This window comes from Anastrepha obliqua, chromosome 5, assembly GCF_027943255.1.
Source record: "Anastrepha obliqua isolate idAnaObli1 chromosome 5, idAnaObli1_1.0, whole genome shotgun sequence".
In the NCBI taxonomy this organism is placed as follows: domain Eukaryota; kingdom Metazoa; phylum Arthropoda; class Insecta; order Diptera; family Tephritidae; genus Anastrepha; species Anastrepha obliqua.
In genome coordinates this window covers 120351756-120367439 of record NC_072896.1, presented here as the reverse complement: position 1 = coordinate 120367439, position 15684 = coordinate 120351756, and positions in this window count along the sequence as shown.

Below are 15684 nucleotides of genomic sequence, written 5' to 3'. Positions count from 1 at the left end.
AAACGTCGTATCGAAACGAGATAACATAGATTGTATTCGGAATTAAAATCTTTTCTAGTTGAACCCAAAAAACCGTAAGAAAGTTATGATTAACCCACTTTTTAAACAATCTAAAGTGAATTTGTTTTTCCAAAATGAATTTTTCTATAACCCTTAGGAGCATGGTGGGAAGCCAGGTTCCCACCTTCTTTTTTCTCAACTTTTCTCTACAGATTTGATATTTATGAAAATGGGACCGAGAAAATTTATTTATATGATAATCCATATATCAAAGAATGTAACTGAAACTAAGAAAATTGTTTTGCGTGAATTTATAAACAATTACAGATAAACAAATTGAAAAAATCGTCTATTTTCAGGAAAAAATTCATTTTTCAACAAAGTACATAATGTATAAAGATGGGACATGATACTATAAGGTTTTTGGGGTTGCTGATTACGAATCTGAGGTCAGATTTGAGAAATTCAATATGGCGGATACAAAATGGCGGACATATTTTTTGAAAAATTGTTGGATACTCACCAAGTTTGATATTAGGGAGTTTTTGGGGTCGCTGATTATGAATTTTGGGTCAGATTTGAAAAATTCAAAATGGCGGACATATTTTTTGAAAACTTGTTGGATACCAAAAACTCCCTAATATCAAACTTGGTGAGTATCCAACAAGTTTTCAAAAAATATGTCCGCCATTTTGTATCCGCCATATTGAATTTCTCAAATCTGACTCAAGGTTCGTAATCAGCGACCACAAAAACCCCCTAATGTCAAATTTGGTAAGTTTCCAAAAAATTTTTCAAAAAATAGGTCCGCCATTTTGTATCCGCCATATTGAATTTCTCAAATCTGACCTCAGATTCGTAATCAGCGACCCCTGAAACCCTTAAAATTACATGCAATCATAAAAGCGGTTGGTAAGTAAAATGTGTGCTTCAAAGGGTTAATTAGCGAAAAATTTGAATTTCTCACTTTTTGTTTAATTTTCTTAGTTTAACTAGAAGCTATACTATACTAAAATAAAAATTTTTTTGGGTTTCTGGTTTCAGATGAAAATTGCGACCTGCATCTTTCCCGCCGCACGACACATGCACACTCGAGGCGCCTCGGCAAAATGCTTGTACCAGGCATAATATGACATATATTTTAAGATATTTGAGAAGACTGTTGAAATATATAACAATAAAACCTGAAAGTTTCGTTTGAATCGCATATTTCTTTCCTTCCCAAAAACATCCACGAAAAAATCGATTTTTTGAAGCCTCTAAAGCAGGCTCCCCCTTAAAAAATTTTTCAACATTTTTAAAATTTAATCGAAATTTTCAAGTTTTTATGCAGTTTTGTAGATTATAAATTTTACTATAACAAAGTGCAAGTTTCAAGTGACTACCAAATACGTGGTCCTTTGAAAAGTCCGTGCAAACGCAGGGAGATGGCAGTACTGGTATGTCTAGAGGTATATACCTATGAAATGAAACTTTCAGCTTTTAGTCCACAGTTGTCGCAAGGAGTATTTTTAAACCTTCCCAAATGTCTTGTTTTTTTCGTCTGCTGCCTGTCAACAATATTCAGTTCATTGTTTGTTACGTTTCATACAACAATGCATTTTTGTCGCTCTTAAAAACGTCGAATTTCGTGCCTTCAAACTACGATTTGCGGACATCGTGAAACCACTTGTGAAATGCTGCTCTCCCGGTTCAAAAGGAAGTCTTTTTTGCTTCGAATCGTTACGGGAGATGAAAAATCTGTGTATTTCTCCAATCCCAAGCGTAAACGATCGTATGGTCCGCCCGGCCACAAGCCAAAAACAACGGCCAAACCAAATCGCTTCGGCCGCAAGGCAATGCTGTGTGTTTTCTGGGATCAGCGTGGCATGATTTGGTACGAGCTATTATTATAAAACCAGGTGAAACAGTTGACGGTGTACGCGACCAACGACAATTGGCCGATTTGAACAGCGTTATACACCGAAAACGCCCAGAATATGCCGATCGGCGTCACAGAGTATTTTTTCTTGATGACAATGCACCGCCACATCGAACAAGAGTGACCCGGGAATTGGTGGAGACGTACCATTGGGAACCGCTGGTGCATGCGGCTTACTCACTGGACTTGGCGCCTTCCGATTATCATTTGTTTGCATCGTTGGGCCACACACTTTCCGAGCAGCGCTTCAATTCTCACGAAGAAGCCAAAAAATTGCTCGATGATTGGTTTCCGGCCAAAGACGGCCCTTTTTTCGGCGCCGCATCCACAAATTGCCTGAGAGATGGGAAAAATGTGTCGCTAGCGATGACAATTATTTTGAAGATTAAATTTGTAACCATTTTTTGTTAATAAACGTTTGAAATTAAAAAAAAGTATCATTTCATAGGTATGTTTAGTTAGTAGCATCTCTTGGAAAACGCACACCAGGTTTCAGGCAGGTCGGTATATTTCTTTGTGTTTGGCATTCGTAGGGTGAATGGAAGTAGAGTGATTTTTAAAAAATCAACGCCAAAGCATCAGCTCAGCAGTTGTGGTCACAAAATGAATGGAAATAGACTTGGCTCCCTCGGACTAGAAGAAATGAATGGCGGGAAAATATTTTATTGAAAGTAGGGGGTTGCAGACACGAATGGCTATTTTCCAGACTTGGACAAATCCTATTATTCCGAGGGGATCAACAAAGTAGAACAGCGTTTGAAGTGGTGTATAAGCCTTAAAGGAGACTATGTCGAAAAATAAAAAAGTTTGTTCCCAAACAATTAAGTAGTTTTTATTTTTCCACGGTCTTTTCAAACGACGATCGTGCACTTGATTTTTGGCAATTGCACACCGAGACAAATTTTAAAAATTTTAGTTAAAAAGTTTAAAGTTTTGATAAGATTTTGAAAAGCTGTGTACAAAGTTTGAAACTTGGTTTTTGTTCCGTTATATACTCGTAGAAGCATCAATTACACTAGTCTACAAGGAAAAGTATCCGAAATAATTTAAACTAATATCTGCTGCTCTGTCCATGCAAAATTCGGATTGATAACTAAAATTAATTTATTAGTTTGAGTTTTTACGATAATCGTATCTTTCGTGTTTAATGGAACTAGGCCGACAAAATTTAACCAACATTCAGACCCAGAAACCAGACTATATATTTCCGAAGGTTTATGATGCGCTGAATCCAAATCTGGCCTCAGAATTGCTCTATCAGCTCTGGTTTTCGAGATATCCTAACCTAAAAGTGCAAAAAATACAAAAAAACATGAAAATTTCAAAATGCGATATCTCTGCGAAAAAAAATGATATTTGAGCAAACAAAACGCCATTTGAAAAAAGAAGGATTGTATTTAAAGATCCCATCCTTTAATTTTGGTGAAAGAAAACATCTGCAAGGCTACATAACCTCAAATATGGGCAAAAATGGGGTTTTTTGCACTTTTAGGTTAGGATATCTCGAAAACCAGAGCTGATAGAGCAATTCTGAGGCCAGATTTGGATTCAGCGCATCATAAACCTTCGGAAATATATAGTCTGGTTTCTGGGTCTGAATGTTGGTTAAATTTTGTCGGCCTGTGTTATTTTTGTTTTTTATAAAAAAAATGGTGGTTTGTTTATAATTTTGCAACGAGGTGTATATGAAAACAAAAAATGTAGGGGTACGAAGGGATTAGTGATTTTAATAGGTTAGTGCAAGCATTTTCTTACTTGTGGTGATTCTGGTACAAAAGCTTTTAAGTAGGTGAGTAAAGTTATAACATCAGCGGCCACTTCCACCTTTTTCAATTCTAATAGTTCAGAAAGCTTAGAATTTCCATTTCAATTTCGGAGATTTCCAGCAGGTCCCAGTCAGAGTATTATAAGCTTACACTGGAACTACTGCAATGAGCATTTCATCATCTTAAGTGACCTCAGGCACTCAAAGCTCTATCGTCATTTTTATAACTTCTTCATTGGTATTACAGTGCATAGTACGATTAAATTTCCTAGTAAGGCATAAATACAATTAGCTCTATTGGTTCCTGTGCATCGACGGAAAAGAGGAAGCTAATGTATTACTCGAACTTGACTCAGGAAAAAGGAAAGATGGTTAAAATAATTATAGTTTTAGCAAACAATGAGACAACGCCAGACAACATCAGCATGTTTGTCGGCCCTGTCGGACTAAACATGCAGATGTTGAAAAAGCTGGGTCCAATGGGAGTAGAATACCTCACTAGGGTCTTCAATATGTCTATGTCCACTCACATTATCCCTGACAAATGGAAATCAGGGAGAGTGGTCCCACTACTGACACCTGGAAACCCTGCCAACCAAGGGGATTCTTATCGTTCGATAACCTTCCTTTCCCCAGTATTGAAGACCCTTTGAAGCCCTTCTACTCCCACTCTTTACGAAACATCTGACCCAGCCTCAAACCAGCATGGCTTCCGAAGAGTGCACAGCATAACCACTGCATTCACCGTCATTACCACTCAGGTAAGCCCAGTACTCAACTGAAATCGCACCTGCGAGAGGACTGTCCTAGTCCAACCACCACAAATCGCAGGCGAAGAGCTCCAACTTTCCCGAAAATCCCGCGTAACCTTGGCACAACTACGTTTTGGATACTGTAGCAGGTTAAACTTCTACTTATCCAGAATCGGGGGTGCCCGACACTAACCACCTTTTCACATGCCCCTCAAAACCCGCTCATCTAACACATCTTCGGGACCCAGCCTGTCGAAATAGCATATTTCTTGGCCCTACATTTAGGTGAGTTAGACGAAGACGACCGGTGATACACAGTACGTTGGCAGAGCTTGTATTACTGCTACAACAACAACAAACACAACAACGCCAAACAAAGTCTTTACAGGTTCAAACACCTTATTAATCTCCCAAAGCCCAAACTGATTACATTTACACACATCTCGGGAAGTTATCTTTATAGGTCAGCCGACTCCCAGAGACCGCAATGTAATAGCATCACGAAAAGGCAAGGCTAATTAATACCTTGGTTCCGTGGGTTCAAGGGAAAGCACGTGCACTCGCTGCAACCCAATGCCCTCTTAGACTTCAAAGATCATTAGGCTTGGAAGAAGCAATGGGAAGAAATGAGAGCAAAGCTGATCCTCAGTGTCGATGTGTATACATACTTCAATTGAAATTTCGGCTACTTTGGTTTCGCGCATGCGGACATGGATCGCTGTTTTTTTGCATATTCAATTACGGCTTACTGTGTGCACCTGCATTCTGAAGTCGACTGTTTTCAGTATGGCGATCACTTGAGCCGTGGAAGCAGTATAAATTTGGTAGCAGACTTGAGTTAACTGGACTTTTCCTAACTTAAGTACAGGTCCACTTCCTGTTGGGATTTTAAACCATCTAAAAATAGTAAATTTTAGTTCTTGGTTTTCGATGTAGATATGGTTCCTGCAAATGGGTGGCGTCGCGAGAAGAAAAAGAATATAAATGGAAAGCTGAATCCGAGTGAAATCAAAATTTGCAGTGAAAGTAATAGCAAAAATATTTTAAAAGGTTTATCTGAACAGTTGTGCGAAACATCTTAAAACTGTTGATCTTGCATCAAGGGGTTTAGGTGAAACAGTTTCTTGAATAGCTCGTGCAACAAGATTCCATAGGGTATTTTTTTAGCTGCATGAGCAGTATCGATATCGATAACTATGGTTTGACAGCTGAGAATTACAATCTGTATTGACATTTCTGTTCAATAAGGTTTGGATAGTCATCATGAATCGTTCAACGTCAGAAAAACGCTTCCAAAATATGGAAATTTACTTTGGAAAAAAATAAATTTGTCCGCGAGGTTCATAGAGCACCGGTCGTTATTTCTTTCGAATTGAGGAAGGAGCTGCCGTTATGGTGCAATATTCGAGTCACCTTTGACACCATACGACCAGCTTCGAATGGACTATGTGCCTCTTAGCTGCGGATAATAAAAAAATTGATTCGAATAAGATTTCTGTTTTGTATAATCATTTTAAGTTCTCAAGCTGTTAAAAACACACCCAATACATCATTACACAGAAAGAGAGACATTTTATTTCAGTCGCACAGTCGTAACCACAGTCAACAAATGCAAATCCGTTTGCCTTCAGAACATTTGCAGTCCGAAGCCAACACTTAGCAATTCCGAATCATCAAAGGGCTTAGGAAAATCTATCTTTGTGAATGGATGAAGTGCATTGCAATCGTACGCCATTTGTAGTTAGATTGGATCGCCCTGTGCATACAAGCAAACATTTTCCAAATTTGCTAAAGGGTTGAAGTTTTAGGAAGGGAGCAAAATCTCATGATGGTTTACAGGCGGAGATTTTTGCAATTTCTCATCAGGCCCGTCCTATCGTATGGCGCAGAAACTTGGATGATGACAATATCCGATGAAGTGTCGCTTGGAGTGTTTGAGAGCAAGATTCTGCGAAAGGCTTTTGGGCCTTTGCACGTTGGCGACGGCGAGTATAGCAGACGATGGAACAATGAGCTGTATGAGCTTTACGACGAGTGCAGCGAATAAAGATCCAGCGGCTACGTTGGCTGGGTCATGTCGTCCGAATGTAAACAAACGCTCCGTCTCTGAGAGAATTGGAAAAGATGAGGTGGAAAGATGAAGTGGAGAAGGACTTGGCTTCCCTTGGGGTGTCCAACTGCCGCCGGTTAGCACGAGAAAGAAATGACTGGCGCGCTTTGTTTAATTCGGCCAAAATCGCGTAGGTGGTTATCGCGCCAATCAAGAAGAAGAATCTACCAGCAAAAATTACAAAGTAACTAGGACTATGATTGCGCTCGGTAAAAGAATGAATCGCGAAACTACCGAAGTTTTCAAACTCGATCTTACAACTCTTCACCAGAATACTGGCAGGCTACTAAACTATGTGCCATATGAACTCCGACTAGCGGGGTGGTGAGGTACACTCTGTCTGCCATCTTTGTTTCTCAGTATGTACCTATATATACATATATGTTTGAAGTTTTGTCGAGTCCCTCCTCCAATTTGTGGTGTGCACCCAAATGTTGTTCCATAATTGGAGGGGCGTACACCTTTATGCCGCTCCAAATGGCAGATAGTTATTTATAAAGAGTTTTTCCTTGACAGAAATACACTCGGACGTTCGCTTTGGCCTGACGAGAAGTGACCGCTTTAGAAAACGCTTTTTTTTATTTGGTGTTTCATGCCTATGGCGGCTTTCCAACTCAGACCTTACTTAATGATAGTCCAGAATAAACCCGCTACGTCGGCTGATTTTTCCCCTATACATATATAATTGGCACTTATCTAGATCCTTTATTCGGTGTTGGGCAGAGCTCCTCCTAATATTTGTGGTGTGCGGCCGCCAAATTCAACCCTATTATTATTATTAGAAGGCCATTATGCACTGCGACCAGAGCTGATCTATTGTGAAAGGCCTATTTTGTAACCCTAAAGTTTTACGCTTTTTAGAAATTTTAGCAGTTTTGGGTTTGTTGTTCCAAAGATTGCATGGAGATACTACGATACCACCAAGGTGGTGAAGTCTTTGTCTGCCCAACGCAGGACATTCACAAAGCACATGTTCTGAGCTTTCTATGTCCATTTCTCAAAAGCGGCAGACATTGGTCTCGGATAGACCAATATTATTTAGATGGTACCTCAGGCCGCAGTGACCTGTAAGGTATCCTGTTAAAAGACGCAGATCTACTCTGTTTAGTGAGAGAAGTTTGTCAGATATTCCTTTGTTGGGACTTAGGAATAGTTTGGCTTGACGCTGACCGGCACAGTTTAGCCAGTGTGCTTCAAGTTTTCTTTCTTCCTATTTCCTAAGGAATTTATTAATGTGGCCTTTTGTCAGTCCACAGAAAGGCTCAGGACCAGTGAGTTGCATATTTGCTCCTTGTTTTGCAAGGTCATCAGCCATTTCATTTCCCTCATGTCCTTCATGTCCCGGAATCCAGCATAGTGTTACTATGTTGAGGTTTCCTAACGTGTTTAGAAGGTTTAGGCAATCATTTACCAATTTAGAGGTGATAGTTGTTGATAGAAGGGCTTTTAGAGCCGCTTGGCTATCTGAAAGTATGTAGATGTGAGTACCTCTCATTTTCCTTCTAAGGCATTCTCTCACACATATTTCAATGGCATGTATTTCTGCCTGGAATATTGTTGGGTAGGATCCCATCGGAAACGATTTTTTGATTCCTGCCCCTGTTCTACCATTTTCCAATTTGGACCCATCAGTAAACCATAGCTGGGAGCCAGGTTTGAAAGTGATAGAGTTAGTTCTCCAGTCTGTTCGTTCATTAATTATAACTTGGAAGTTCCTGAAGAGTATTGGTTTGGGTGATAGTATATCATCCCTATGAAGAGTGCGACTATGTAGGAAGTCTTCTAAGATCTTTAAATGTCCTTTCATATCCTCACTTTTAAGTTCAGATATACCTTTTAATCTTAAGGCACTCGAGCGAGCTTCACTTTCAATTAGAATTGGAAGCGGTGGTATGTTCAGGAGCACATCCAATGCATCCGTGGGACATGTTTTCATAGCCCCTGTAATACCAACACATACCAGGCGAGCAGTTTGCTTAATTCGTTTGCTGCCTTTCTTTGCTTGACCTTGGGCCACCATGCTAAGGATGCATAAGTGACTATGGGTTTCACAACTGTGGTGAATGTCCAGAAGGTCATTCTAGGGTTTAGTCCCCATGTCTTGCCAAAAAGCCTTGTACAGGCAAAGAATGCCCTTGTGGCTTTTGAAGTAACTCTCTCAATATGGGAATTCCACGTAAGCGTTTTGTCAAGACTGACGCCAAGATAGTTCGCTTCTGTCGAGAGTTCAAGTGTTGTTCCATTAAGGGTCGGACATTTGAGATTTATGTTCCTTCTCCTAGTAAACGGTACAAGTGTTGTTTTGGATGGGTTGATGGAGAGCCCTTTTTCCGTGCACCATTTGTTTATTATTGTAAGGGCTTGCTGCATGCGATCCGAAATGGTTTCCTCATGCCAGCCTAATACATAAACTACTAGGTCATCAGCGTAACCCTGAGTGTGAAATCCTAGTTTATTCAGTTTGTGGAGAAGTTCATCTATGACTAGAGTCCACAAAAGAGGAGAAAGTACGCCACCTTAAGGGCAACCTCTTGTGGCTTTAATAGATTTGATTGTTCCTTCTAGTTCGGTGCTGATCGTCCTAGATTTCAGCATGAATATTATCCATCTAGTGATGGGTTCAGGTACCTCCTTTAGATATAGGGCATTATAGATTGCCTCATAGGAGGTGTTATCAAAAGCTCCTGATATGTCAATAAATGCACATAGAGCTATCTGTTTGGACTCAATAGCCTTTTCAATAACTGTTACCAGGCCCTAATACACTTCTGAAATCTTCCATAAAGTTAATCATAACATCAAAAAAAAAAAAAAATTTTTTTGCCTGGGCCTGGAGAAATATGTAAGTTCATTCAAAATAAATATTTTATCAGGCTTTCAAAAAAACTGAAATAACTGATTTCGGTTCTTGTCATCAGTTCTTCATTAAAAAATAATATTTTGTGTACGCAAACAAAAATGCAGAAATGATTTCAGTCCTTCATCATCAGTTATTCAACGAAAAGCCAAAATTCTTTGTTCAGGCCTTCCAAAAAAATGGAACTGACAGATTGAAGAAGTTTTTCATAAACAAAATTTGTCTAGACTTTCAAATATGACAGAAATAACCAATTTCAGCACCGTATCAATTCTCCATCAAAAAATATACAGGTAAAAAAAAACTTGCTGCGCAAATGTCTAGCTTTCCGATGATTGTGCATTGAGGGTCCACTTCTTCCTGGATCTGGTTGGTCTAGATACCCATTCTTATGAAAGTTCTATTGCATCTATCCCTTTTAAGGGTAAGTATAGGTATGTAAGTTTTTGACTACTACCGAACTCACCGAACACGGCTGCTTTCTTGAATATCTGCACCATTTCCAGCTGACCGACAGCCCTTTTTGCGCGAGTTGCTCGAATACAGCCGAGAGCGCAGAACATGTGGCCTTTCACTGCAGACGTTTCAGTGAAGAACGAGCAATGCAGGCGAAGGCATTCGAACACCCGCCATCCCACGCAAGATTTGTTCAGGATATGTGCTCGACCATCACTAAATGGGACGCCGCAAAAACGTTCGCGGCTACAGTCGTGACGAGGCTCAACCGCATTGACTGGGAAAGGAAAGCCCAGAAACGACAGCAGCAGTTGCTACTGCAGCAACAACAGCGGCAGCAGCAGTAGAAGCAGAAAGATAGACTAAGTATTCAATACTATTAAGATATTAAATTAATTAGGTAGCAAGACCAGCTAGATTATTTCTTATGCAATGTACAATACTTAATCCAGCTAAGTCTTAATTCAACAGTTCTTAGGAGAAAAGGAAGGAAAAAAAAATACAAATCAACCTTATAAATATAAAGCCTATTTGTTGATTACAAAGTTTTTGGTACCTTTGCTAGTAGGTGGACAGTGGAGATGAACTGTTATAGACAAATTGACAACATTGAAGAAATGCTAACGCGGTTCCAGGGTGGAAATCAGCCGAGGAGGAGGAATGTTATAGTGTTAGTGGGTTCATGCCCCACATACCCCCACGCCTTTGATGATGTTTCAGACATTTTGATTTACACCGCCTCACTAAAACCAAAAAACAAAAAAAAAGGTATGTAAGTTTGTGGAAAAAACTTTTTTCATTCCTGGCTATCTTAACAGAGTTAGAGACTTCCAAGTGGCTTCTACAAGCGCTGCTCCCTAAATCTAAGGAAATAACTTTATGAATGACTGAACACTCTAATGTGATTGGCAAACGAGTACTAATTTCTCAGATTATTTGGAAACGAACTTTGAATGAGCTGAATGTGTCCTGGTGGTACATAGTTTATTATGATATAAAGATATTCCTTGTTGTGAAAAGAGAATTAAGGAACTTTAAAACACTAAAAGTGCTATGTAGCATATTAAAGGTGTGGTGGGTAAGAAAATAGCAAAAGATGATGATGGCATAGAGTGGGCTCGCCACTAAGCTTCGTAATACCTGATTATCAAAAAAATCCTTTCATAATGCAATTAAGCGTAAAAAAGGTTTGAGAAGATGCCCGCTATTGCCCGAAGTGCTAATTTTCCGCACAAACAACTTACGTACATAATTAAATTTGAAGTTGCGGATTAAAAAATAAAAATGAGGAAAAATGTATGGGGAAACAGAAAATAACAAAATTAAACAAACAGTTTCGCAATGCCACAAACCACTACAGCCACTACTGCCGGCATTACGAGTGCTTGCGTTGTATATTTTTTCTGTTTTTTTTTGTTTTGTGAATGTACTTCGGTGTTTTCTTTTTGCACTCCTTTTGCGCGGTAAAGTGCACGTTAAGGACGCGTCTTTTTTCTTTACTTTCCGGCATTGTTTCTCAATTTCACGCCACAACCAACGCCATTGTCTTTATTCCGGTTATGTGCCAGCTGCTGGCAACCCCGCCTGAAAGGCACACACCTCTCTCTCCTTCGGAACTCCCCCAAGCCGTGCGACCGCCCATTGTCATCGTAATAGGCTTAGAAAGCAATAAAGCTGCCTCAAAAAGCGTACCGCAATAGATAACAAGCGTAATAAAATATATAGCATTGAAAAAAGCTGAGCATGGAAATACTTTTGCAGTTGCACTTCACTTTTGTTTTCTCTACGGGCACCCTACAAATGTGCTCGAATTCGAATTAGATACAATTCGTGCGATACTTTTGTACAGTCCAACAAACGTAACACTCTAAAATTATCTCGACGAAAACATAGCGCACAATAACCCAGTACTAAGGGAGAGAGGAGGCGGGCGATGGTGTGATTTCATGTCGTTGGTTTATTGAAAAATAAAGCGAAACATAACAACTGTAGAATCGCACAAAAAAAAAGAAAGAAAAGCAACGCAGCTAGAATAAGGCGCAGCCATAGCAGCAGCCGCAGCAGCAGCAGCAGTAGTTTGTAACGATTGGCATTAAAGTGTCCTTCTGCTTGTTACCTTTTTCCTTAACAACTTTAGCTCCTTGTTGCTATTTTTAGGAAATCTTCAATATAAAGAAACTTGCCGTGCAAAATAAGCGCAACAAAAGCTAAAAAAACTGTTACAAGGACATATCACTACCCTTTTGCTGTACCAACCGCTATCCACAGGCTATCCTTCATTGCCCTCTAATGAGTGTCCTTTTCGGTACTTGGCATTTGGCGTCAGCGCGCGTCAATGCACACAGTGGGATGGGCTATATAGAGAAGTGACATCATTTTATTCCAAATAAGCAGTTCATACAGCCATTAAAAGTTAGTTATTCGAACATTTTTTTTTAACATAAATTTATTTGCGAAAATATTCCATGTGTTTTTTTCAATTTCAAACGTTTATGAATGAACAAAAACTGGTTACAAATTAAATCTTCAAAATAATAACCATCGCTAGCGGCACATTTTTCCCATACCTCAGGCAATTTGTGGATGTCGCGCTTAAAATATAGGCCGTCTTTGGCCGCAAACCAATCATCGAGCCATTTTTTGGCTTCTTCGTGAGAATTGAAGCGCTGCTCGGAAAGTGCGTGTCTCATCGATGCAAACAAATGATAATCGGAAGGCGCCAAGTGTGGTGAGTAAGCCGCATGCACCAGCGGTTCCCAATCGTACGTTTCCACCAATTCCCGGGTCGCTCAGTTCATGCGGCACCCATCTTCCGACCTTTGAAATCATTCCCATGTCCTCCAAACGTTCGGAAATGCTTCTTGGGTCACTCCCAACTGCTCTGCCATCACTTCTTGCGTTTGACCATCATCTTAATCCAACAATGCTTGCAATTCGGCGTCCTCAAACTTTTTCGGTGGCCGGCCACGGCCCTCGTTCTCCACGCTAAAATCACCACTTCGGAATTTTTCAAACCGCCTGAAGCAGTGCGCTCTACTTAGAGCATGCCTACCATAAGCTTCTATAAGTATTTAATGAGCTTGAGAAGCATTTTTCTTCAATTGATAACAGAAATTCAACGATGTCCGCAAATCTCAGTTTGAAGGCACGAAATACGACATTTTTAAGAACGACAAAAATGCATTGTTGTATGAAACGTAACAAACAGTGAACTGAATATTGTTGACAGATGACTGACGAAAAAAACAAGACATGTGGGAAGGTTTAAAAATACTCCTAGCGACATCTATGGACTAATACCTGAAAGTGTCATCTCATAGGTATCTACCGTAAATGTATTAATGCAAAGTGAAAGTAAACATTTGAAGGGGTCATAAAAAACCTTCTAATCGCTTGAATCATTTTTAATTTGTTGTAGTTTGAAAATTAACTTTACGATTTTTTAATAAATTTTGGGTTACAAGATGAAATCCAAAATAAACAAGACTGAGCTAAAATATAAACGACAGGAGCTTTGTTCTGATAACTTCGAGATTATTTTTTCAAAATAGCCCCATCTGGCCTCGATGCATTGTTTTGTGTGATCTAAAAGTTTTTCGAAAGAGGCTTGCACCGACGCCTTTTTAATGGCCTCTACGGACGCAACATAGTTATAGGCATAGGGACAAGTGACAGTGAGCCATATCAGGTGAATATGGTAAGAGATTGATCGTTAGAATGCGATTTCTAGTCAAAAAATCAGTTACAAGAGTCAAATAAGCTCCAGCTTCCTACTTTGCAGTATTCACGACGATTTCGACGAATGCGATGCAACAAACTTTTCAAAACGCCAAGGTAGAAAATTGCATTGACGGTTTGGCCCGTTGGCACGAGCTCCTTTTGGAAAATTTCCTTGGGATCGTAAAAATAAATGAGCATCTACTTGATTTTTGACTTCTCTAAACGCGATTTTGTGGGTGGTGGCTCGTCGGGGGGTCTTCCATTCGACCAGTCATCACCAGTTACAATGTTTTAAAGGAAGTTCTCGTCTTTTCTCGCCTCTTTAATGAGGTCTTTCGAATGTTGAGATCTGAGCAATTTTTGGTGCACAGACCTTTCGTAAGTCCAAATGGTCAGTTAGAATGCGATAAATCGATGTTTTGGAGATATTCAACTCCAATTCCAGGAATTTCAACGATGATCTCGGTTAATTTTTGATAAATGTACGAACAATTTCGATAGAGTTTTCGGTTATTACTGATTTATGTCCTCAAAACCATCTCTGAAACGTGTAAACCACTCATAAACTCTAGCACGAGATAGACAATCATCGCTATAAACTTTTTTCATCAATTAAAATATTTCGGTAAACGTTTTACCGATTTTAAAACAAAATTTAGTATTAGCTCATTGTTCGAAACTCATTTTTGTACCGATGACCACAAACATACTGACACTTTAGGCGCAATAACTTCGCTTCCGCTGAATCGGATGTCACCAAGTTTTCACTGGAAGTCAGGTAGGAATGTAACTTCCAATGAGTTAGTGCTCATTAAAAACATTAGGCCATCTACGATGACGAACGTCGACATCGAAAACTGATGAAAACATCAATAAAGTAAAAGAAAACTAGATCAATAACCACAAATTAATCATCCCAGAGCTGGCAGAGGGTTTGAACATTGCTTATGGATCCGTTAAGAACATTTTATTTCATGATTTGGGTTTGTGCCGTGTTGCTGCAATGTTGGTCCCAAAGGACCTGAATTTTTGGCAAAAAAGGGATCGCGTTGATATCGTCAAAGACATGATTTCCAGGGCTGAATCTGACACAACATTCATCAAACGCATCATTACTGGAAACAAGGCGTGGGGTTATGACTACGATACGCAATTAGGCGAGTGAGTGGTGAGCACGCACCGAACGAACCAAGAACAAAGAAACCATGACGTTTTCAGCCAAATACGAAACCGATGCTCACGGTTTTTATGGATTACAACGCTATTAACCACTACGAATTTTTCTATACCTCCAGAAGGTTTTTTTGTTTTTGGCGGTGAGGTTTGGTTAAAAATGCCTTCGCACCATATAGTAACCGTCGCTACTACGTGTGTGGTGATTCCACTAAAAATGTCCCTCCTCTTCTCTTGGATTTTTTCCTCCACCCCGGGACAGGGTTGTCTGTTTTGAGAAACCTATGCTCAATGCTCTTCAGCATAACTTTCCATTTCGCGCTTCTTTTTTCGGACAATACCCTCCACAAAATTTGAGACGGCATTCCATTTTCCTTCATCTATCATCATTTTCTTGATAATTTCTTCAGGTGTAAATACACCAATAGCTCGTTGTAGACCTGTTCTCTCTACGTTACACCTCTCGCATTTAAAGAAGGTGTGCTCTGCATAATCATACTCAGTATCTCCATATACATATGCAGTTTGGTAGGCTCACTTTTCCCATTCGCCCCAAATACTTGCGAAATGACCCATGTCCGGACAAAAACTGTGTGAGGTAATAGTTAACCTCACCGTGCTTTCCTTCTACCCACTTTTTTAGATCGGGTATTAGTCTCGCTGTCCATCTACCATACCGTTCAGAGTTTCATCTTGCCTGCCAAAGTGTGAGCGTTTGAACTCTAATATCGTAGAAGTGTGGTACTGGGATTCCTGTGCTTTTTGCCTCCCAACACCTCAAGAAGGTTTCAGAGTTAATAAGGACTATTATTGGAGCGCTACGGGCGCATTTAGTTAGATTATATATCCCGTAGTACCTGCAAAAAGAGCTTTTGGTATTAATATCTATATTTCCTTTGGCCTGGCTTGCCTGTGCAGTATTACGAGGGG